The sequence below is a fragment of the Camelus bactrianus genome, chromosome 6 (assembly GCF_048773025.1).
Source record: "Camelus bactrianus isolate YW-2024 breed Bactrian camel chromosome 6, ASM4877302v1, whole genome shotgun sequence".
Taxonomy (NCBI): Eukaryota; Metazoa; Chordata; class Mammalia; order Artiodactyla; family Camelidae; genus Camelus; species Camelus bactrianus.
Window position 1 is genome coordinate 87,606,295 of NC_133544.1, and position 23,707 is coordinate 87,630,001.

At 42.5% G+C, this 23,707-nt stretch overlaps 1 protein-coding gene across 2 annotated transcripts in view; it reads right to left on the minus strand.

Annotated features, from left to right (window-relative positions):
* RORA (RAR related orphan receptor A) overlaps nt 1-23,707 on the minus strand; it is a 694,742-nt gene that overhangs the window by 100,678 nt on the left and 570,357 nt on the right. The window lies entirely within an intron of this gene.

A 23,707-nucleotide genomic window follows, 5' to 3' on the forward strand; every position in this document is an offset into this window, starting at 1 on the left:
AAATATAATTTGCTTATAGTAAAACTCACTCTTTTTAATGATCAAAAGGCACATGAAAAAATGCTCAATATCACTAATTATCAGAGAAATGCAAATCAAAACTACAATGAGGTATCACCTCACACCAGTCAGAATGGCCGTCATTCAAAAATCCACAAATGACAAATGCTGGAGAGGCTGTGGAGAAAGGGGAACCCTCCTACACTGCTGGTGCGAATGCAGTTTGGTGCAGCCACTATGGAAAACAGTGTGGAGATTCCTCAAAAGACTAGGAACAGACTTACCGTATGACCCAGGAATCCCACTCCTGGGCTTGTATCCAGAAGGAACCCTACTTCAGGATGACACCTGCACCCCAATGTTCATAGCAGCACTATTTACAATAGCCAAAACATGGAAACAGCCTAAATGTCCATCAACAGGGGACTGGATAAGGAAGATGTGGTATATTTATACAATGGAATACTACTCAGCCATAAAAACCGACAACATAACGCCATTTACAGCAACATGGATGCTCCTGGAGAATGTCATTCTAAGCGAAGTAAGCCAGAAAGAGAAAGAAAAATACCATATGAGATCGCTCATATGTGGAATCTAAAAAACAAACAAACAAACAAAAACAAAGCGTAAATACAGGACAGAAATAGACTCATAGACAGAGAATACAGACTTGTGGTTGCCAGGGGGGTGGAGGGTGGGAAGGGATAGACTGCGATTTCAAAATTGTAGAATAGATAAACAAGATTATACTGTATAGCACAGGGAAATATACACAAAACGTTATGATCACTCACAGAGAAAAAAATGTGACAATGAGTGTGTATATGTCCATGTATGACTGAAAAATTGTGCTGAACACTGGAATTTGACACAACATTGTAAAATGATTATAAATCAATAAAAAATGTTTAAAAAAAAACTCACTCTTTTTAGTGTACAGTTCTCTGGGTTTTGACAAAGGTATTTACTTTCATAATGATCAACATAATCAAGACATGGAATAGTTCCATCTCCCTCTCTTCCCAAATTCTTTTGTGCCCCTCTGTAGCCAACTTACTCACTTTCTCCAAACCCTGACAGCCTCAGATCTGCCTTCTGTCCCTATAATTTTGCCATTAAATAATATTACTTGAATGGAAAAATGTATTACGGTAGACTTTTGACTCTGGATTCTTAACATAATGCATTTCAGATACACCTCATGAGCAAATCAATAACATGTTACTTTCAGTAGTGGAGGAGTAATCCATTCCACAGTTTACTCATTTTCTAACTGAAGGACATTTCTTAGCAAACACAAATACAGCGGCTGTGAACATTCATGTACAGGGTTTTGTGCGAACATTACGTTTTTATTTCACTTGGGTAAATATCCAGGAATGGGACTTTCAGATTACATGGGCTGCAGAAGCTTAACTGTAAGAAATGCCAAATGGTTTTCCAGAGTGGCTGTGCCATTTTGCATTCCTCTTACCAACGTATGAGAGTTCCAGTGGCTCCACAGTGTCACCAGCACTTGGTGTTGTCGAATATTTATCTATCCTTCATTAATTGCTGTTATTTGAGGTAGTTGTGTTATATAAAGTCCCTGGGATCAATGAATTAGTAAATACTGAATGATCTTCCCTAGGAGAAATACAGGGTTAGGTTTCTGAGTCCATGCTCCTAATTTTTTTGCCAAACGACCAATATATAACTTAATTTTTTGTATGTTTTTATTTAAAGATATCTTACTTGGCATATACTGTTGAGCCATTAACATCGAACCCACAGCCAACAGCAATGAACTAAGCTTACCTAACACACAGTTTCTCCATAAGGCACATCACAGCCTTTTTCACTTAGGGAGACTAGTGAGCACTTTAGCACTAAGCTTGGGGGCCACTTTAAGTAGCAATAACACCAACAAAAAGCACACAAATTAGAAAAACGTGGCACTAAATAGACAGTGAAAAGGAAACTTGTTTACAGCCTGAGAGCTGAAACCAGAAGGCAGAGCATCGCCTCGTCAGACCTCAGCTGCAACACGTGTGTCAGGTGCTCTCCGCTTGCATAAGTCAGAATGGCAGCCAGTTTTTTTTTTTTTTTAAATTAAAGTATAGTTGATTTACAATATTGTGTTAGTTTCAGGTATACAGCAAGGTGATTTAGTTATATACATCGTTTTTTTCCAGGTTATTTTCCATGATAGGTTACTTTAAGATATTGAATATAGTTCCCTGTTCTATATAGTAGGACCTTGTTGTTAATCTGTTTTATATATAGTAGTTAGTATTTGCTAATCCCAAACTCCTAATTATCACTCCCCCTCCCTTTCCCCTTTGGTAACCATAAGTTTGTTCTCTATGTCTTTGAGTCTGTTTCTGTTTGTTTTGTATATAGGTTTATTTCTATTATTTTTAGATTTCACATATAAATAATAGAAAGTACTTGGACTCTCTTCACTGTAACATTCTTTGGGTCCATTCTGGTTGCTGCAACTGGCACTATTTTATTCTTTTTCACAGATGAGTAATAGTAATGGCATTCAGTATTGATTTTGGGATGCTAAATAAATTTTGGTGAATAGGCAAATATGCAAATTCAGAATTTGCCAATAATGAGATTCAACTCTATCTACCATCCACCTGTCTGTCTGTCTGTCTGTTTATTACCTTGCTGTTATACAGCCTCAGTTTAAATGTTACAGCCATGAGGATGTCTTGTCCAAACTGCTAGCCTCCATCAGGGCAGCCCTGAGCTCCCACTGGCATTCTGTTCTACCCTTTCTGTAAACCTGATTTTTCACCCCGTTTTTTGGGGTTTGTTTTTGTTTTGGCAATCATTTGTTTTCGTTTCTGTCTTCTTCACTGGACTCTACACTCTAAAGAGGCAGGGATCCACATTTATATCTCTCATAATATGAAGGCTTAGCGCCATGCCTGGTATAGACCACATTTTGGGTAAATATTTGTTGAATAAATGAAAACTTCTTTGAAAACAACATGTATGGTGAGACGAGCACTGGAATGGGAGCTGGAAAATCTGGTTTCCCAGCTCAGTTCTCACACCTAGTGCTTGTGTGACTGGTGACAAGTGATTTATATTCCTTGAACCTCAGTTTTCTCACCTGCAAAACTGGAAAAAGAATACCTATATTTCAAAAAAATTAAGACTTGAAAGTCAGACAATAACATGAAAACATTAGTAACTGGCACACTGTTGATATCCAATAGTCACTGGATTGGAATGGTTTAGGAACCACACTAGACGTTAATAATTCTCTGAGCAATATGAAATACACTGATGGATACTGTGAATAGTGAGTTATTCAGCCATTCACATACTGCCAGTTCTGCATGTCTTTGGTTTTATATATGCAGGGGACTCGAATAGTGAAGATAATTTTTCACTTTAGAAGCTTTGGCACTCGATGAAGCCACACTCCCCAGGATCAAAGGTTATATACACTATATACTATGAATGTAACTACATAAGAGCAGATGATTTCTCTACTGCATTTCAAAAATATTTTCTGAATGTTTGAAAATGACTTCAATCACATAGAGTTTGTATTCTTTGGAAACAAGACTTTTTTTTTTTTCCTGTTCTAAACACTACTGAGAAAACAAAGAATTAAATTTAATTAATAAGCATATCATGGCTCTGCCGGAAATGTTTTCGTGCAAAGATCCATTATGTTCTTTAAGATTTCAAGGCAATAAAAATCAATAATTTCTATAAAATGATCACAATCCTTTTGTGTGTAACTAACAAAACTAAGTGCTCAAATCCTGTGGAGAAGAGATTGCATAAACAATACAATGGTTACATCACTCAAAATTTATACATAGGATTGTCTTGCAAAATTACTATGATCAGATATGATTCAGTGATGCTATTTAAGATTATTGGTCTTTAGCAGATGCAAAGCATGATGACTCACTGGCAGAGCAAGCTAATGGGAGGGAGGGAGAGATATTAACTTTGTGTATTTGATTACAAAGCAGAACAGATAGTAGAACCTCCGAATCAATAATCACTATTTTGAACAAAACTTTCATCGTTTCCTAAATTAGGATTGCTGTTTCTTGAGACGACTTTTTTTTTTTTTTTAAACACATACGTTCTTATAAGGAACCTAACAATAGGCCTAAATTAAACCGAGGGTTTAAAACACAATTTGCTGACAGGCAACCTCCAAGTGTTTTCCACAGAGAAACTTCACTTCCGATTACTTCCAGGCTATTTTAAATGATCTTGGACAGGGCTACTGAATGACTTGTCAGGGAACAGGAAAACATTATGACACCGCTTCTCCGGATTTCTTCCCAGAACACGAAATAATTTGGGATCGTTCTAATAGAATCAAGGCGAGTTTCACGTCAAGCTTCAGTTTCACTGGGGGAATGCTTCTAACATATGGCTGCTGGGCTCTGACTCACAGCAATCTTCAAATTCTGGCCAAAATGTCTGCTTCCTGAGATTGTGTCTGATATGCCTGTGCCTCTCTGGTGGGGCCCAGAAGGCATTCAATAAATGCTATTGTTGGAGCGAATGAATGAATGAAAGAGTTTCTCATTATGAGCTACAAATTCCTCCATCAGCAAAATAATCCCATAGGAAAGCAGCAGTGTACTTGGAATTCGTGTCTATGAAGAGTGCTATTTTCAACTCCTTCACAATTTTTTTTTTTTTTGTCATTTATGCTCAACTGGGTCTTTCTTGATTTTTTTAAACCAAGGTGTGAAAAGCACAGAAGCATTTTCCAGAACATGAAAGACAAGTGTAGTTCTTAGGAAGTTTCCCTTGTATGTAGCTTGTGTGTGATAATTATTTTCAAAACTCAGTTAATCACCAGATACTTTCTCAGAACAGACTGGGGGTGAGGTGCTGTGTGAGATATTGGAAAAATAAAATAAAAGCATTCCACCCTTGCTTATACATCCAAGATTGTCATTAGGACTAGTAGGTGTGTAGGTTCCATTATACCCACAGGTGAGGCAAACGTTTATCTAAGTGACACTAAATTAGAACTGCTATCCAAGAAGTATAAGTCATTGGTCTCACGCTTTTCATGATCAGAGAGCTGTCATTCGAAAACCTTATGAAATGGAGTGTGGAAGAAAACAAAACAGAAAGGGAGAAAGGTCCACAAAGGTAACACTAAAATTCCAATAACTAAAGTTCGTATCTGTGCTTTAAAAAAAAAAATCCCCCAGGCATCTGCTCAGAGATGATTTATTCTCGTGTAAGACACAGTTCTGACAACCTTGCTATCTGATTTTCCAGTATACAGAATATGTATATTTTTAAAAAGCACAGCAGAAAGGAGCAGCGAGTTCTGCTCATAGGAGCAGGGAGAAACAAGAAGGACTGAAGGAACAGATTAAACGATGATGCAAAGTTAGACATAAGAACCCAAAAAGGATAGCAGCATGGGGCTATTTAGCGCAGGGGCAGCAGACAACGAGCCACGCCTGCAGCGTCTCCGAGGCCATCCTGTATGACAGCATGCTGCTCGCACCATCATAATTAGTGTTCATGATGACTTTGAAACATTAAGCATGGATTAACCCAGGCACTCGAAGAAGACAGGGACTTCAATAATACATTTGGAAAGGCCTCTCCCACACCCAAATCGAGTGATATAGTTCAGGCACTTGGACAGATACATTCCAGAAAATTAATTTACATGGGATATCCCATTTTCTAATAATGTCTTTGCATATGGCATTGGTATACACACTTCAAATAATGACCCTAATTACCTAAGACCTTACAATCAGGGTCTAGGTTATTCCAGTTTCAGCGATATTCTGAAGCCGGTTGGAAAAATAAAGAGCTTTCCATAGCAGGAATAACTGCTTTATACACCACTATTTCACGTGATTCTATTCTTAGTCAAATATCAATAAAATAAAAACTATTCAAATACCCCCTCTATTTTTAAAGCGACAATGTTCCTGTAAAATGTTTATTTGAATTATGAGTGTTTAGGGCTGAGGTTTAAATATGTATCATTATATTCAGATACTTGCTATTTATATAATAGCAAATGCTATTTATATAATCATGTTTAACCTGACGGAATTCTGGAGAAGGAAAAGTTAATAAAATAAGTTAGAAGTGAGGGGAAAAGGGAAAAAAAAAAACCCCAAAACAGAGGCACAACTTGGCATTGTTTTCATTTAGAGCAGGTGAAGTGATAGGTTTTTAAAAGCATGCTTGATACATGCACACACATGACACCTCCTTCATGGCTGCAACAATTCTTTTTTTCAAAACTGCAAGCCTGTTTCCAGGGCAGCTGCAAAACATCCGTGAACACTAGTTAATTTATTGGAGTCATGGAAACTGCTGCCTCTACACCTGCCAGCTAGATCCACATTGTGCAGACTCTACAATGCAGGAGCCCAAGGTCCCGAGATGAATTCTCTCCGCTCCCGGGCGGATGGAGGAAGGGGAAGCCACTGCTGTGCTGGAGACCATACTCAGGGATTTCTGCTGCTTTCACTCCACATATTGTCCAGGCTCCAGAATAACGCTTTTTTTGCATTAAAATCACCATGGCCACCTCTAAATTGCTATTACATTTATTATTATCTTCATCATTGTTATTACATTATTCTTGTTAATGAGAAGGCAGTTTAAAGGCCCCCACTGGACACTTACCAAAGCCCAGAAAGACAGCAGGCAGGGGGTCATTCTTCCTCCTCACAGATGGGGTAGGTGAAGCCTGGAGAGGTTTTCCAGCTTAGCCCGGGACACTGAGAAAGGTAGAGCCGGGACTTCAGCTGGGGTTTCTGATTCTAATCTAGTGCTCGATCAATGTTGTCATGTGCTAGATATTGAAAACTGATTTCTTAATCTTTAAGAAACTATATTCTGAGGAATTCAGGTTGGCAACTATAAGGAAATTTTTCCATTGTAGGATTTCTGGAAGTGAAACATGAGGCTGTCTTCTATTTTTTTTTTTTTCAGGAGATTTTTGTCACTAGTTTTATCTTCCTTTTGGTTCATACATTTTTACGTTATCTACTCTTTTCTGCCGCAAGAGATAATTTACATGGTTCTTCAACAATATACCACCAATAAATCACCAACTAAATACTAATTTTTGGACCTCATGACAATCTACACAAAACTAGCTCATATGATGCAGGTTATAAACCAAGCCCGGTCATAGGATGGATGTTTCACAGCCTCTAATCCTTTCAGAGTAGGAGAGAGACACGGAGTGTTTGTAAGGGGCGCTGGTGCACATCATGGCACTGGCCTCAGAAGTTAAGAATAGTATATATTTTGATGTTCTGTCTCTTCTTTTTATGGCTCTCTCTTTAATTAATTTATTGACATTTTTCTAGTACTTTTGAATATTTTATTCATTCAGGGTAGGGGTAGGGGGAAGTCCAGGCAGGGTGTACCATGAATGTTTCCCAGTAGCATAAGGGAGTGATTCCTATGGTTAATTCCAAAACCCCTTCCACGTTGAAGGCATGCTCATTCGGCATCTCTGCCCTCCCCATAACTTTGCTGTTACCAGCCTTTTCTTGGTTTAAAATACTGAATTTGTTTATAAAAGAACCATGATAGGTTATGTTACCATTAAAAATTATATTACTTGGTGGTAGGGATTTTGAAATAAAATGTATAATATTGAATTGGGCAAAATAAGATGTCATGTCTATGGCAAGGATTTGGGACAGAACAAACAAATGTGGTAGCTCTAGGGGTGAAAGTCTCAGGAAGAGAAGCTGGTAGTCCCTGGAATAAAATCCTCCAGGTCTCACTCCTATCCAAGGTTCTGACCCCTCAGTCACACCCTAGGAAGAGACAATAAATACACATGTGCGGAATGTCCCCAGATGGAAACGAGGTGCCCTACCTTTCATCCCTGGCGATGATCAGAGCTGAAGCCATTTATAAAAATTCCTGCCTTAACAGAAACCGCTGCAAAGATGGGAAGACACAGAAGAGGTCGATAAAAATGAAATCGTGATCCACTAATCCTTATCCTATCACCAAAGTGGTGGCCCAAAGAGGGGCCTCCACGGTTGTGTGATGAAAGGCACAAATCATGGACTACCCACTGGGGCAGCCAGGCCGGGAGAAGGGAGGAAATAGCCTTTTCTTCAGAGGGCTGAAAGGCCGGACCCGCTCCAATGAATAGATAACACCATCGCGGGACAGACAGTAGAGATGAAAGAGGAAGCCAACGAAAACAGAAGAACGGAGGAAAACCATCAAAGGTGGGGAAAATGACAAAAGTTCAGGGACCGGTGTGATCCGCACCCAAATGCTAAAACTGCAGCACGAGAGAGCTATTTGAAGCTGCTAAAGGGGTTGAATACAATCTGGAATGAACAGAATTTGCCATCAAATAGAACAGAAAGGCCACCAAGAGACCTTAAGGAAGGACAACCGAACGGAATGTGAACTCTGCAAAGAGCTCACTCGGCAGTGTCCTTTTGAACGTCTCAATCATTCTGAAGTGCTGTTTAAAACACACACACACACACACGCATGCACATGCACGCACGCGTGGTCCGGAGTCTGGGGGATTTTGATGGGAGCTGCTCATCAAAACTCTTAAATAATGCAAGGCAACGGCAATCCATCCGATCTTCCACTCTGAGGACCCGGAGCAAAGAACAGACGCAGGTTTTATCAAAGCAGCCTCTAATCTTTCTAGCACATCTGCAATGTCCATCTCACCAGGGGCGACCTTCTGTGTGAACTTTGGGAGCGATGTGCTCTTTAGTTTTGTCTGGGCTGCAGTTTAATTCAGCAGGAAGCAGGGCCGTGGCTGGGAACCACAGCACAAAGAAAATCACGGTAAGGAGGTGAAAAAATGCAGGACTGATCGACCACAAGTGAGATGAAATAAGTGACTGGTAGTTTTTTATGAGACCAGCAGAATAAAAAAAAAAATATATATATATATGATAGGTTATCACTTTTAAGGCTCATTTCCCATTGATGCTATTAAGCAGGCAACGATAGAAACCAGCACAATTGAGCAATTGCACCCAGATCAGAGAGAAAGAGAGAGTGAGAGAGAAAATCAAAGGCTCAGAGAGGCTCTTGAAGACTGTGTCTCATCCAGGGCAATCATCCGAATAAAAACTTTCAATTTCACTCAAATACAATGCAGATAAATTGCACTGTGGAGATATAATATACAGACTTAAAAATTATCCTGTTTTCATGCAGATCATTGTCCATAACACCTGTGGATTGAGAGTGGTTTGGTTCGTGTAAGGTACAAAACCTTCAGATGTTCAAAAGTAAAGAATGCATTTATAGTAAAGCTAAGAAGCCATGTCATCCAAAGTTTATGGGCCAGTGGTTTTTCCTGTGCTAACTATTAACCTAATTTTGGACAAAAGGAAGGGGGAGGAGGTCCTCCTTAGTAGGGATAAGTCAAAGGGAGTTTGCAAACGGGGAAATGAAAACGTCTCTTCCAACTTGAGTATCTTCCACTGTGTCAGATTGGTTATGACTACACAGGTGGTGGGGGATGGAGAATTCTTTCCTCTTGAGTGGGTTCAATCTTTCAGATCTCAGAGATCCCCAAGAGAGTCCCTGGAACGGAAGTGGCTGGAGCCTTCCTCTGATTTCTTCTGTCTGTTACCTTTGGCTGTTCACACCATACCCCGCCAGGTGTCCTGCACTGACTCGGCGTGAGAACTGGGCACAGATGGAAAGAAAAAGGGATTCAATTCTCCACAGCTTTAACCCTCCCCCAGAGAGTCAGTGTTTGTATGCTACTGGATTCCTATCAAGATGAAAATATGTTTTTTGTTCCATTATTCCATTCTACATGTTACTTTTCTTTGTCCTGGTAGAAAACAAAACCACCATCCGTCTCCATCTCAAACAGTCTTCAGCTTGGTAAAGAGAAAGAAGGATGAAGCCTTCCCTGCATGACGGGTCTAGCGTTGTCTGAGCACCTAGTAGGTGCTCAGTAAATCCCAGCAGGCAGGCAGGGCTCGTTCCCTCCGACAGCTGGCCAGCGACGCAAGCTGCTTTGGGAAACCTGACGAAGAGACCCGCCTTTCTGGCAGAGCCATCCTCACTCTTTCATCACTGCACTCAAAGATATTACTGATGTTGGTCCTCTGGTTTTGCTGCTTTTTTCCTCTGACTGGACTAACTGAGTCTACTCTGCTCACTAGCTGTCACTTCAGAATCCTGTCACGCAGCGGAAGGCCAAAGGACATTTTCCCCTAAGTCCTTTTAACTTCCTGGCATTCCGTTTTTCAACCCCACATTAAAGGTGCTAATGTTTCATCCTAGTCCTACCAGCCAATGGGTGGCCTCAAGTTAGACTAGGCAGGGCTTCTATCTGCTCTTTCCCTGTTGGGCACAGGGAGAAGGAACCCAGAAAAATGTTTCCTCAAGCTCATTTTGTAATTTTCCTTTGGATGCTATCACTGAAGTTCTGAGATCACTTACTAAGAAACAGACGCATTTGAAACTAACATACAACAGATGTCAACCTAGGGCCACTGTTGGCCAGCAAGACCTATTTCATGCAAGTTCTCAAAAAAATTTTTTTTTTCTTTCTTGCTGGCCTTTTTTCCCCGGCTCTGCTCTCGCCCAATCCTCAATCATCTTATAATCCATGAAAGCTGGTGTACCAATTCTGTTTCTTTTCCAAGACAAGACCTGCCAACTTGAAAAACAAAAATGAACCTCCCCTAACGTTGGCGTGTTTCTCCAAGCCTCAGCTAACCCCGGGCAGAAACTGGTGGATGTGTGCCCAGTTGAAGCCTGAGGTGAGAGTCATAATTTTTACCTGCTTTAGTGAACAATCTCCTGGTATGTTCTTGAATTCTCATCCTTGGTATACTTCATGCCCACGCATTAGCAAACCCAGCAGATGACTGGCATTCTCTGCACTATGACAGAGCAAGTCATCTGTCCTGAGAAGCTGAGATCCGAGATACCACTGCTCCCACAAGAATCTCTCTGTGTCTCTCTGATTTACCCTGTTCCCCCTGGTGAAGTATTTTCTGCAAACATGAAATTAGTTTATATTTTAAGGGCTTTGGAATGACTAATTTTGACTAAGTTAAACAGGGCAGAGTAGTGACTCCCCAGTGACTTGATCTGTGATTCTTGGGAAGAGTTTCATGGACATATTTTATTTTTGTTCAGGGTGACCTCACCAATCATTATGCACAAATGCCATTTCTTCGGTTTTTTTTTCTCCTTAAAACAAAATCACTGCAATTTTCTAGGCATTTCCTAGTGAAGAAAACTCTAATTGCATTTTACTTATCTTTCAGGCTGCTGTTTAGGAATTGTTATTTTTTAAAGACCTCTATTTAAAAATGAAAAGTGTAGGTGAAGGAGACTATATCTTTCCAAAGTCAGTAAAACAAATGTATTGCGTAAGACATTTCAATTCAATTAAGAGAAACAGGTCAGATGCTAAAATATTAGTAAAATCAATTATGAGTAATAGGTCTCCTGTTAACATGTTTCGCTACAACTGCCTCTCACAATTTTTGAATAAATTTACATTTGTTTCAGATTCTCTATGTGCCCGTAATATATGTGTGTCACTGGCTGTAAAATCTTGTCACTTTTCTTTCCTTGGTTATGTTTGCTCTGATGTGCTTTGGAAATAACACATGGACTAACAGTTTTTTAGTGAAGGTTTTTTCTAAGAGGAGAGACAGTCAGGTGGCAAGTTGAAAAGAGCATTGAATCTTGTCCTGTCACCTGTCAGCCAGGCAGGGAGCATCATCCTTTGGAACCTTGGTTTCCTCATCTGTAAATGAGAGTAAGAGGACCTTCCCCTCAGGGTTGTGGTGAGATTTAAATACAACAACTCACTGTAACGTGCCCACCAGGGTGCCAGGTACATGGTGCTCGATGAATGTCTCTTTCTGATCTTTGAAAATCCGCAGAATCATTTACATGTAAGAGAGGATATTCATCATAACATTTCAAATTTGATGTCTGTTTTTTGTGTTAGGATCGGGGTTACCAAACTCACCTGGAAAGAGGGCATCAAAGAGAAGAAAGTTCTCCCTTTATCCTTATGTTTAGTAAAGGAGCATCCTCAAATCTCCTGCAGATAACTCACGGAAAAGTAGTACAAGGAGGCAAAAAGATTTGCTGCTGCAACCTTAGTCAGCCTTTCCTTCAGACAAACAGGTGAGGTCTGATACGGGGAACTTACGAGGAGAAACAGAATGCCACACTGAATCTATACTATAATTACAAAAACATAAAACTGACATATACATATGATAAAAGATGAAAAAGGGAAGCTGGAAATATTTTTGATAGATCAGTGAAAAAAAAGTACCCATTTTTTTTTCCTCCATAGTATTCTTTCTCATTCTTATTCTGAGGTTCGACACTTAGGTGGAAAACAGGGAACCCCGTGGTTGGAGATTCGTCTGTTTAGGTTGATGGGCTATCTAGTCAAAAGGCAAATATCTCAGAAATGGAACTTAAACACAGTTTGGCTTCATGCAATACTTTCCTCCTAATAGCATAGAGGGCATGTGAGCGTTGATGGAGTTGATGAGGCACTGATAGAGGTAGAGGAAGAAAATTATAGAGGATGGCCCTCTATTGAGGGGGAGCAGACCTGGAGCAAGTGCGCTCGAAATAGGAGATCCAGTGGGTGGAGACGGTGGAAGAAACAGAAGTGAGAAAGTTGTAGAGGTAAGGCAAGTAGTGCGGGGAGGAACGTTAAGGGTCTGATCGTCTGGGGTGTGTGAGTATATGTTTTGAAGAAGAGGCACTGATGAGCTCCGTACCTCTTGAGAAAGCCCCAAGGAAAGTATTCAAGAATTTAGAATTTGGCTTACTGACACTCTGGCTTTATAGACATTGCCTCTGCCTTTGGTTCCGCGAACCTTGGGAGGAGGGGGGGGCGGCGTGGCACAGAAGGAAGGACAAGGGCTGCAGGGCTTGACAGAAGCTTCCAGGTCCAAGCCCACCTCTGCCACTCACTAGCTCCGTGGGCTGGGCGAGTTGCTTAACATCTGAAACTCAGCTCCCTCAATTAATATTCATAGCTGTACTTAACAGTCATAGTTACCACAGGGTTTAAATGAGATGACACACGCAGATACTTAAATGCATATAAAATGCCAAGAACATAGTAAGCTCTCAAATTCCATACCTATTCTTCTCACAGGGATCAGAAAAAATAAGAACTCCCGTCTTGAGAGAATAAGAAAATGGATCAAGTTGAGGCTGTGGCTCCACCCAGGTTTATATGCACAAGGTGGGACCAGGAGAGTCTGCTCAGGGAGCCATGGTTTAACAGCTGCCGGTGAAAAGAGGGCCCCTGTTCTGTTCCCTAGAACGTGGTGGTGGATTAGCTGCCATGATCCACAGTCGAAAGTCCTAATGCTCTTCCGTGTTTCTTCATCTTAGGGCTGGAGCCCTTGGCTGAGCTGATCGCTCTGATTCCTGCATTTGGAATCCTGTAATACCCCACGCTTGGGGTCAGGGGACACAGAAAAAGGGCTCGGGGTGGCTTCTGTTCTCTACTGAGCCCTGAGACAGACCATTTCTGAGTCCAGAAGGTTTGCCTATCTCATCTGGGAGGCTGGCAATAGAAAAGAATAACACCCTAGCCAGTATCTCTAACCCGCATCTTGTGACATATGTAAAATGAGAAAGGGAGGAAAGATTCTCCCCCAAAGTCTCATGAGACGAGGGCTCCAAGGACATCCTGGGAGCGGGCAGGTAGCTCTGTACAGGGAGCTCCATCAGCAGCCGGGAAGAGAAGGCTGACACCTGGATGTGACTTGTCCCAGCAAAACCCAGGGCACCAGTGCCTGGTGGGCAGGGGGAGAAGGTGAGTGCACCAGAGCCCGTGTCTGGGGGAGCTGCTCCTTCCGGTCCAGCTCATATGGAAACTGTTTATGTTTTCTGTTTGCCAGAAAAGCCTTTGTGCGTTGCTGAACCTGTCTGTCCTGAACTCCTAACAACAAACACATGGCAACCAGTTCTCCAGATGACAAGTCCCTTGGTTAACGAGCAGAGAATGACTGATGAGGCCCTGCTGCTGTGAAAACCCTTAGCTGCCTGGAGTCTTGCGGACCGAGGGGTGCGAGGGCTGCTTTAGAAGGGAGTCTGTTTTCTCATTCTCCAGCCTATTCCTTCCCACGTGGGCAACCTGGAGGCATTACGGTAAGGCTAGAGATCCCTTCTGGAAGGGCTGCAGCTGTTTCACTCCTAAAGTGCCGCTGCTCCAGGGGAAGCAAAGGCAATTCCATTCGACTCGTAAGACTCAATATGAAAAGAATAAGGAAACGAGTATCTGTATATACATGCACGCCTGGGACATTGTGCTGTACACCAGAAATGGACACATTGTAACTGACTAGACTTCAATTGAAAAAAAAAAAACCCCACAGAGATAACACAAAAAAACTCAATATGAGGAGTATTAGAAAATACATAAAATTTTGTACATATTGACATACCTACACACATAAAACACGTCAGACCCTGTTTAATGTATGGGTACACACACACACACACACTCATGTATTTGTGGTTTGGGTATCAACAAGAGCGAGGTAAACTGGAGAACAGGTGAATCCATAGTGTTAAACAATTAAATACAAGTGTTGATCAAACTCCGTCAGGGTGTGTGTTTCTCCAGGGTGGTGCGATGATGTGTCTCCAGCGCGTACGAGACGGACGCCAGCACACGCACCAGCTCTCTCCTCTCTCACCTTGTCGTCTATTACAATCTGTCTCCCACGCTTGCCAGGTACCCTCCCTGTTGCACAGGGGCCATCGCTGGTTGGCGACGATTGAGAAATTTCGACTGCTGTTTGTTGTTTTACTGGTATCTGCTGTTAACTAAAAGTTAGAAAAGATCCCGTGTAGTCCTTAGAAAGGTTCAGAAAGAAATCAAGAGTCTGGAAGAGCAGCGAAGGAGTGTGCAGAGGAAGTCTCAAGGAATTCCAGTGGTCGCCGGGTTTGAGAGATTCTGATCTTGGAACCAAAACAGACCCCAAACATGTCAGAACTCTGTTCTAGGAAAAGAGCTCAGAAAAAGGAAGCTGGTCAGGTAGAGATAAACTGATTTTTCCCTGAATAAGCTTGTGCTTTGCACAAATAAAAACAACCACACCTCCATTCTCTGGCTGGGGCAGATCGGGATCAGCACAACTAGCTCAAGCGTTTGCCGAATCCATGGCAAGGCGGTAGGCAACCCCTGGTTCTCAGCCCAGGGCCAGACACACCTCTGGAGTAGTCCCCCAAGAAAACAACTTAAAGAAGATTTGCTGGAAATGCTCTTACTCTGACAGACAAGCCTTATCTATAAAAAGACAATGCATTTTAGGGAAGACTTCTACAATAAAGAAATACTTCTAAACCAAAACCCCAAACCCCAGCAGCTCCATGATCTTTCCTTTTTATCTTAGCATAATTGATCAAAGGCAGGGCTATAGACATTCTTTCCTGGTGAGCCCATTAGGACAGGGACTGTCTGCCTGGGCTCCACGTGAGGTTCTCAGAGCCCACTGCAGTGCTAGGCACACAGGAGGTGCCGTTTCTGTTGCTCATAATTGTTGAAGCACTCAATCAATCATGCAGGGTTGGGTTTCCAGTGGGTCCCCAATAAGGGCTTGTGCATTAATGGAAGCAAAAACAATTATACCTGGTGCCAATTAAATTTGGGGCCTCTATTTCTACCTCAGAAACATAGGAGCAAAATGTTAACTCTGTACGAAGTCTTGAAGGGTGGCAAGATCTGAGGTAGCAACTCAGCAAGAGGCTGAACAGTGACTCTGAGAAGCCCTGTCAGAGAGCACCCTGTGCACAGGCTCCCTCAGAGGGACTGTCAGGACAGCGGTCATGGGCCAATTTCAATGCCTGTTACAGTTTCATAAAACAGTGCATGATGAGTGCTATTAATCAGGAAAAAAGAATAAAGCTACACACACACGTCTCTAAATGTACACCTGTCCTTCTTTACCACTCAGTCTTCATTAAGTCTTCAAAGCCGGTGATGGGCAGATATGCCTCATGGAAGACAGAAAGCCTGGCTCCCTCTGGTCCTTGACTAGAGTTGCTAAGCCCAACCCGGGATGGGGATGTTTCAGAGGGAGGGTCACTGTGTTAGGGACTCGGGTGGCTGTGTGTGTACGGGGGAAAGACAGGCAGCTGGGAATGAGAGATGCTTGGAAAGGGTGCTGTGGCCTTTAAAGTGATGATGGCAAGTCAAACTCTGCTTCTTAAAATGATCATGTCATAGAGAAGTGACGGGGGTTTGCATCTGAGGGCAATTTTTAATGATCAGATAGGGACAAGACAATTATAGGTCACAGATAAACTGTTAAACATTCTTCTATTACTGCCTATTTTTCTTTTCTTGCCCATTTAACACTTAGCTTGGCTCGATTTTCCCCTTTGTGTTCCTGGAGGTAAGGCAGACAACTGCGGACTCCAAGAACACGATGGCAACGCCACACTCGGGAAAAGTGATGGAGCAACGCTTGGGTATCAGGGTTCAAGCCTCTCCCGACTCTGACCGAGAACAAGAGATGACCTCTGCTACCTTCCTCACTTTGCTGAACCTCACTTACCCAAACTGCACCCCCCCCCAAACACTCAGAGTACATTTGCACACAGAACATTTACATACGGACATATACATACACTTCTTGACGCATGTCCTGTTGTGTGCACTCCAGGCACCTGGCACCCAAAAGTGCCCCCAAAATACAGTTGTACCTAAGCATCCATGGGGGATTGGTTTGAGGACCCCCATCAGAGGACGCTCAAGTCCCTGATATAATATGGCATAGTATTTGCATATAATCCAGGCACATCCTGTCGGACACTTTAGGCCATCTCTAGATTTCTTATAATACCTAATACAATGTAAGTGCTATATAAATAGTTGCTGGGTCCAAGGCAAGTTCAAGTTTTCCTTTCTGGAATGTTCTGGAATTTTTCCCCGCAAATATTTTCAATCCGTGGTGGGTTGAATCTACGGATACGGAAATTGCAGATCAGGAGGGCTGACTGTATGTCAAATTTCGACTGGCTGGGTTAAAATATCAGGAGACTGGGTACCTACTCATGCTGTGTTTGATTTTCCCAAGCTTTAACTCACTATAAATTATGTGGACACATCTTTTCCCCATGTATCTATTGTCCATAAAGGAGCTTTATGAAAGTCAGGATATATAGGTAACACGTTCCTCGTACTTTGGTGACGAAAATAAGAATAATTTACTTTCTCATTTCAAAAGAACTGAGTCATCTTTCCTATGAATTTAATTTTTTAAACACAATTGCCTCCTCACTACCCCCTGAATAATCTCCAAATATCACTTTCCCAAATGTACGTATATGATAGAGGAATGGACAATGTCTTTGAATTTTTTCCTGTCTTGCCATTTCCCCAAATCTTGCTAATCTGCTGGGTTTGAAGCTCGTGCAATTTTTTTTTTCATCTTTCCCAACACCTCCTGCTGACACACGCCCAAAGGCGCTCAGCTTAAGAAGGGAGTGGTCTTCAAAAACATAAACTAGGTGTTCCCTGCTCAAATAAAAACTTGACAGATATTTTCACAGGTAATACTGGAACCTTTCCCTTAATAGCTGTACAAAGGTTAAAACTTGTTCCTGGCAAACGAGTTTACACTGATGTATCCTACACGGATTGTCCCTTCCTGTGGTTCACTCAGCTCCAATTGCAATCATGTCGGACATAAGCTGCTTACCGTAATGTTTCATAATGAAAAGTGCACTCTCTACAAATTCAATACACAGTAATGGCTTCTCTGATTTAGCACATGATTATGGTAATAAAAACCACTACAAAAATTGACACATTTTCTTCAGTAGATCATCTTTCTTTGGAGACAAAGGCAAGTTCTGATTTCTCTGATTACTGAGGATTGCATTTAGTTTCAGGCCATGTCGCCAGCTTCTTTTCATCAATTTTGGTGTAAAATATCTTGGGGCGACAAGTACGGCCACCCGTATCACACATGATGTAGTGTGATGATTCCTTTTGGATGCATTCATGATTAGTGGGTCTGAAAAGTATGTTTTTGCTTTGTGTGCTGAAAAATTTAGATCTTACTGCATGAGAATATCATAACGTAGTAGGGAACTGAGAAACTCACAATCCTGGAACCTCAAACACATTAACTGCTTTCCTCCTTCATTGGTCTCATAGCACTGAAATCTGCCTGCATGCTCACTGGAGCTCTGCTCTCCCCCAATGCTTCGCCGTATCATCACCTCGTCACACGAATTGTGATGGACTGTAACACGAGGGTCAGCCATCTTGGACTCTTCACTGGGGCTTGGGAGCTGGCAGAACAGCCAAACTACCCAAGATATTAGGGCTTTATGATTTTCAGATGGAGAACCACTGACATCGCTTGAGACACTTTCTGCAGATGGTACATGGCGTCTTTGCCTGTATGTTCAGGCCTCAAAGCCCAGGAAGCCGTTGTCTACACAAGGCTGATCTCTTCAGCTCCATTTATGCCAAGCTGATCGGATTTTCCAAGAGTTCCATGCACCTCCTCTAAGGCCTTTCCCAACCATTCCTGCCCATTGCAGGACCCTCAGCTTCCTTTCAGCTCCTGATACTTCCATGGTCAGCATCTCTATCTTCCTCTATTGTTAGAGGGTAGATACTTCACCTCCCTAACCAAACTCTGCTGTCTCCCTTAGACCCCGCTGCAGCACACAGAAGCATTAATGCATATTTATAGGTTGGTCCAAATAACTGGTGATGAGGTCATGGTCAAACGGAAAAGTGGGTAAGTAAAAATAACGCAGAAAATGTGAAAGAGAAAACCGCATCATAGTATTAAGGAAGGGCAGAAACCCAGTCCCACCCTCTTGTGTCATTTAACCTCTCTGTGTGCCCCTAAAACTGAAGCATAACAGTACCGACTTCACAGGCTGTCCTGAGGCTTAAGTGAATTCGCATTAGCAAAGTAGTTAGAAAAATTGCCAGGCCTGCAGCAAATGCCACACAGGTATTTGTTAAATGAAAATAAAAATTAGGCATCATCACGATGCCAAAATCTACCGCTCAATAGTGCCGCTCAATACAGGTTGAACTCAACCCCCCTCGTTTCTGTTTGGAGACATCTGAGCCATCAGGGACTTGGGGTGGAGCAGGCTGCCAGGACCAATGGGCTGGCTGGTGACAGTGCCGTCAGGAAGCAGCAGCTCTTGGTAACACAGCGAGCTCCACGCTCCAGTTCCAGGGCCCTAGAAGTTCCCAGGTTCGGCCACAAACTCCGTTCCGCGGGAGAAACTCCCTGGATGGGGACCTGTGGCTTTTCGGGTTAGCCCAAGGAGGAGCCGTCGCCGGGCACCCTGGCGCCCCCGGTGGCGGCCGCCGCGGGGAGGGGGACGGCGCGGGCCCCGCCCCCGCCGGGCCGCCGGGAGCCGGCGCGGAAAGTTACTGCGTGCTAACGTGGCAGGCACGATGGAAAGCCCGGAGCTCGGGGCTGCCAAGCGCTGAAATCTCGGCTGTGCTTCTTACGCCCACAGGCACGGCTCTTCTGAGAGTCTAGTCCGTACACGTCCCCGGCACATAACTGTCTTCTTTTCAGCACTTACTATATTTTGGAGCAGAAGGAGGAGAAAAAAGTTTGAGGGAGTGGCAGTCAGGCAGGAGCCAAGATCCCATGCAGGCTCTTCAATGCTCGCCCTGAGATGTTCCTAAGACGAAGGTATAATTTCACCCGCTGTAATGTGGACAGCTGAACTTTCATCTACTAGATTTAAAGAAATACCTAATGCTTTATCAAGTTCAGCTCACCGGAGGCTTCGATTTCTCTATGTGCTCATTCATTCTTTTAAACAAACATTTTCCAGGCACCACTTACGATAGTGGGCCCTGGGAGGCCAGAGAAGCTGACAGTCCAGCGTGCAGACAGGCAGTATCAGTTGTAGGTAGCTCTGCGTTACGAAGGGCTATCACCGTGGTTGCACAGAGGGCTGCCCAGCAGAGAAAGTATTTCTGCCAGCGGGGAGAGAAGCTACACAGGCTTGCAGGGGAGTCTTGTTCGAGCTGGGCTTTGAAGAATGACTCCAGCGAGAAGGTCACCAGGTGAACAAGTGGCCTAATTAGGCTGTGATGTACATTCATCCTCTGTGTCTCACACCTGCTCTTCCAGGTGAGCTTTAAAAATACAAAAACAGATTGTGGGTTGGAGAAGAGTGTTGTATCAACACTACATTCCCTGCTTATGATCCTTGTATTGTGGTCATGGAAGAGAAAGAGCATGTTTCCAGGAAATCCACTCTGAGAATGAATAAAGAGGAATATGCACCCCTCTATACATACATACAACATACGTATATGCACATATATGCATACACGTATATGATGGGAGGCGGGAGAATGAGAATGAGAAAACAAATAGGACAAAATGTTACAACTGGTGAATCAGGATAAAGGGCACATGGTGACTCCAGATAAAGGGCACACAGTGAATCTGGATAAACGGCTTTTGTGCTATACTTGCAAATTTCTATATATTTGAACTTACAGCAACACAAAATGTTAAAAAATTTTTTTAAGTACCAAAAATACTAAATTCATTAAAAAAAAAAAAACCCAGAATGACAATGCCTTTTATTACCATCCTTCTGAAAAGCACCAGCAATAATCAGAACACGGTTTGTTCAGACAGAAACAGCTACCCACGTGGGCCCTGAGGACTCAGAGGAAGCAGCATCTTCTGTGGTCCCTTCTTCCCCGTCCTGCTCTTTGAAAAAAAATTTGTTTTAAATTGAAGTATAGCTGAGGTACAATATCCTCACCCAGTTCTTTCTCCCTAAAACCTTGAGATTTGTAGGGAGAGAGGGTCAGGAGAGCAGGGAAGCCCACAGCAGGCGTGGTCTGCGGAGGGCTTGGAAGGAAAGGGGCTAAAAGATTCTGCTTAACCCTCTGCGGTGGAAGGACCCACCGCCAGGAACCAAGAGAAAGTAGTGCCACCAGGAGTGGGCAGTCAGCTTAGCAAGGGTCTGGGATCTATCCAACAAGTCTGTTGTACTTGCTTTTAACACGTTTTACATAGCAGAAAGCAAGATTTAATAATGACAGCAGCAGCTAGCACTCACCAGGTGCAGACTGTATCCTAGGCACTTTGCTAACGACTGAGCATGGATATCTCACCGATTCCCCATCACAGCTCCATGAGGTGGGTACTATAAATATGCCCATTTTACAGATAGGGGAACTAAGGCCCAGCTAGTCTGGTTGACTAGGGTTACAGGACATAAGCACAAGGAGTGTGGTTCCAGTGCTCTTGCCCACTATATTATACTCTCTAGGTTCTGGTTACTACTTTATGCGCATGTGGAATAAGAATTTCAAAGGACATGGTCGGGGCACGAAAACAGTATGATCAGGTGGGGTGGTGGGACTGCAGTGATGTTTACTTTCATTGCAGTGTTCAGTGTTATTTGTGTAATAAATAATTTTCAAAAACCAACCCTATTGATGGATGATTCCTGACCCAGTCGATGCAGTCTGGGATATGGGTCACTAAACTTTGACACTAAATCAATGACAGCTTCTCTCTGCCTTGGTTTCTGTATCTGAAATAGGAGAAGAGAGTTGCTAACATTTGCCCACTAACATACCTGCTCTGTGGCTGATACTCACTGTGTGATGTGTGTAGGGTATGGAGATTGTGGAGACTAGGGGGTGGGAAAACGTGGGGAGGAGTCGGGTGGGGTGAGGGCAAAAAACTCTCTAAAGGACAATTACTCACTGGTGGGATCAGACATAATGCATGAGAATGGGCTTCTGCTCAAAGGTTCTGTCCAGCACGAGAAAAGCATCAGATCCTCCCCTCCCCTTGCCTGCCTTCTTTTTTTCCCCCTCCCTCCCTCTCTCCCTTCCTTCTTTCTTTTTCTGGGCCAGTGGGAGTCGTGTTGCGTCGTATTTATACATTTGCTCAGATAGGAAACACTAGCAGAGGCTCTGATCAGAGAGAGCATAAGTAGCTCAAAGGCCTGAACACACCTCTCTTTGCATCCAGGGGCTCACCCCCCACCCCGGATATCATTAACCCCTTTACCACATGCATGAAAGAGAGACTTTTTTATTGGCTGCTGATACACAGACGGTTCACTAGAAATTCATCCACAAAAGGTAAAAAAATTAGAGTAACCAAAATGGCACGCTGCTGTGGCTAGAAACTGCGTTGGTTCGTGTGCATTCTTTTCCTGGTCACCTTTCAGACAGTCTGGATAAAAAGCAGAGTTTTCATTCCTGTGCACCATCCGTCTAGGTTCAAAGATGCTTTTGAGAGAGCCAAGGGAATGATGATTTAATGCTGTCAAGTGCTTTGAGATCTCAGACAAAGAAGCTCTGTAAATACTGAGAATTACTGCACATTATTGGCCCCAGTATCGGTCCCCTCAGTATTATCTGGGCTTCAGGAAAATTAATGAAGAATTGGGTCCTGGCATCCTGGTAGTAGAAACAGCTCCTGGAAAGATTAAGAGGTCCTCTACATTGGGGAATGCAGAACTCAGTGAAAACATTCGCCCAAGAATTACTTTTCTTTTCTTTTCTTTTCTTTTTTTTTTTTTTTGCAAATGGAAACCACCAAAGATGAAAACCTATTGCAATATGAGAAAGAAAGAATGAAAGCTTTTAAAATCAAACTGCAGGGGGGAGAGGGCACGGCATTGTGTGAATGCACATGTCTGCCCAGGAGATGAGAGAGAGAGAGAGACATTCAGGGAGATGGGCTAGATATCAGGAAAAAAATTGGGCAAAGGCTTGTGCCCATATGTTTATATTTGCTACAAAACCAAATCCTTTAAAAAAAAAATACACATTCTGTGTTGGTGAGGATGGAGGGCAATAGGCATTTGCACACATTATTGGTGGGCACGTCAAATGGTAAAATCTCTATGGAGGATCACTTTGCAGCACCCATTGACGTTAAAGGCACACTTTCCCATTGTCCTAACAATTCCACATCCAGGAATGTATCCTGTACATCTGTTTGCGTATTTACAAAATGGTACATGTTCAAGGCTATTCATTGTAGCCATGTTTGTATCAGTCAAGCCTGCAAACAACTTAACGTTGGTTAGTAGGGGAATTACGTAGCTGCTGGATCCCTAAAATGGAGCATCACTCAGTCGTTAAAAAGAAGGCACTCTATGGAGTTAGCTCTAAAGATGTAGTTTTTTAAAAAAATTAAGTGTCGTTAGTGTACAATGTTGTGTCTGTTTCTAGTGTACAGCATACATATACATATGTATATTCCTTTTCATATTCTCTTTCATTACAGGTTACTACAAGATATTGAAAATATTCCCTGTGCTGTGCAGTAGAAACTTGTTTAACTATTTTATATATAGTAGTCAGTATCTGCAAATCTCGAACTCCCAATTTATCTCTTCCCATCCCCTTCCTCCTCTGGTAACCATAAGTTTGTTTTCCATGTCTATGAGTCTGTTTCTGTTTTATAAATAAGTTCATTTGTGTCTTTTTTTTTTTAAGATTCCCACGTAAGTGATATCCTATGGTGTTTTTCTTTCTCTTTCTGGCTTACTTCTTTAGAATGATGATCTCCAGTTCCATCCGTGTTGCTGCAAATGGCCTTATTTTATTCCTTCTAATGGCTGAGTAGTATTCCATTGTGTGTGAGTAGAATTCCATCCCATAGTATTCTAATATGCAGAACAGTGTGTGTGTATAAATATA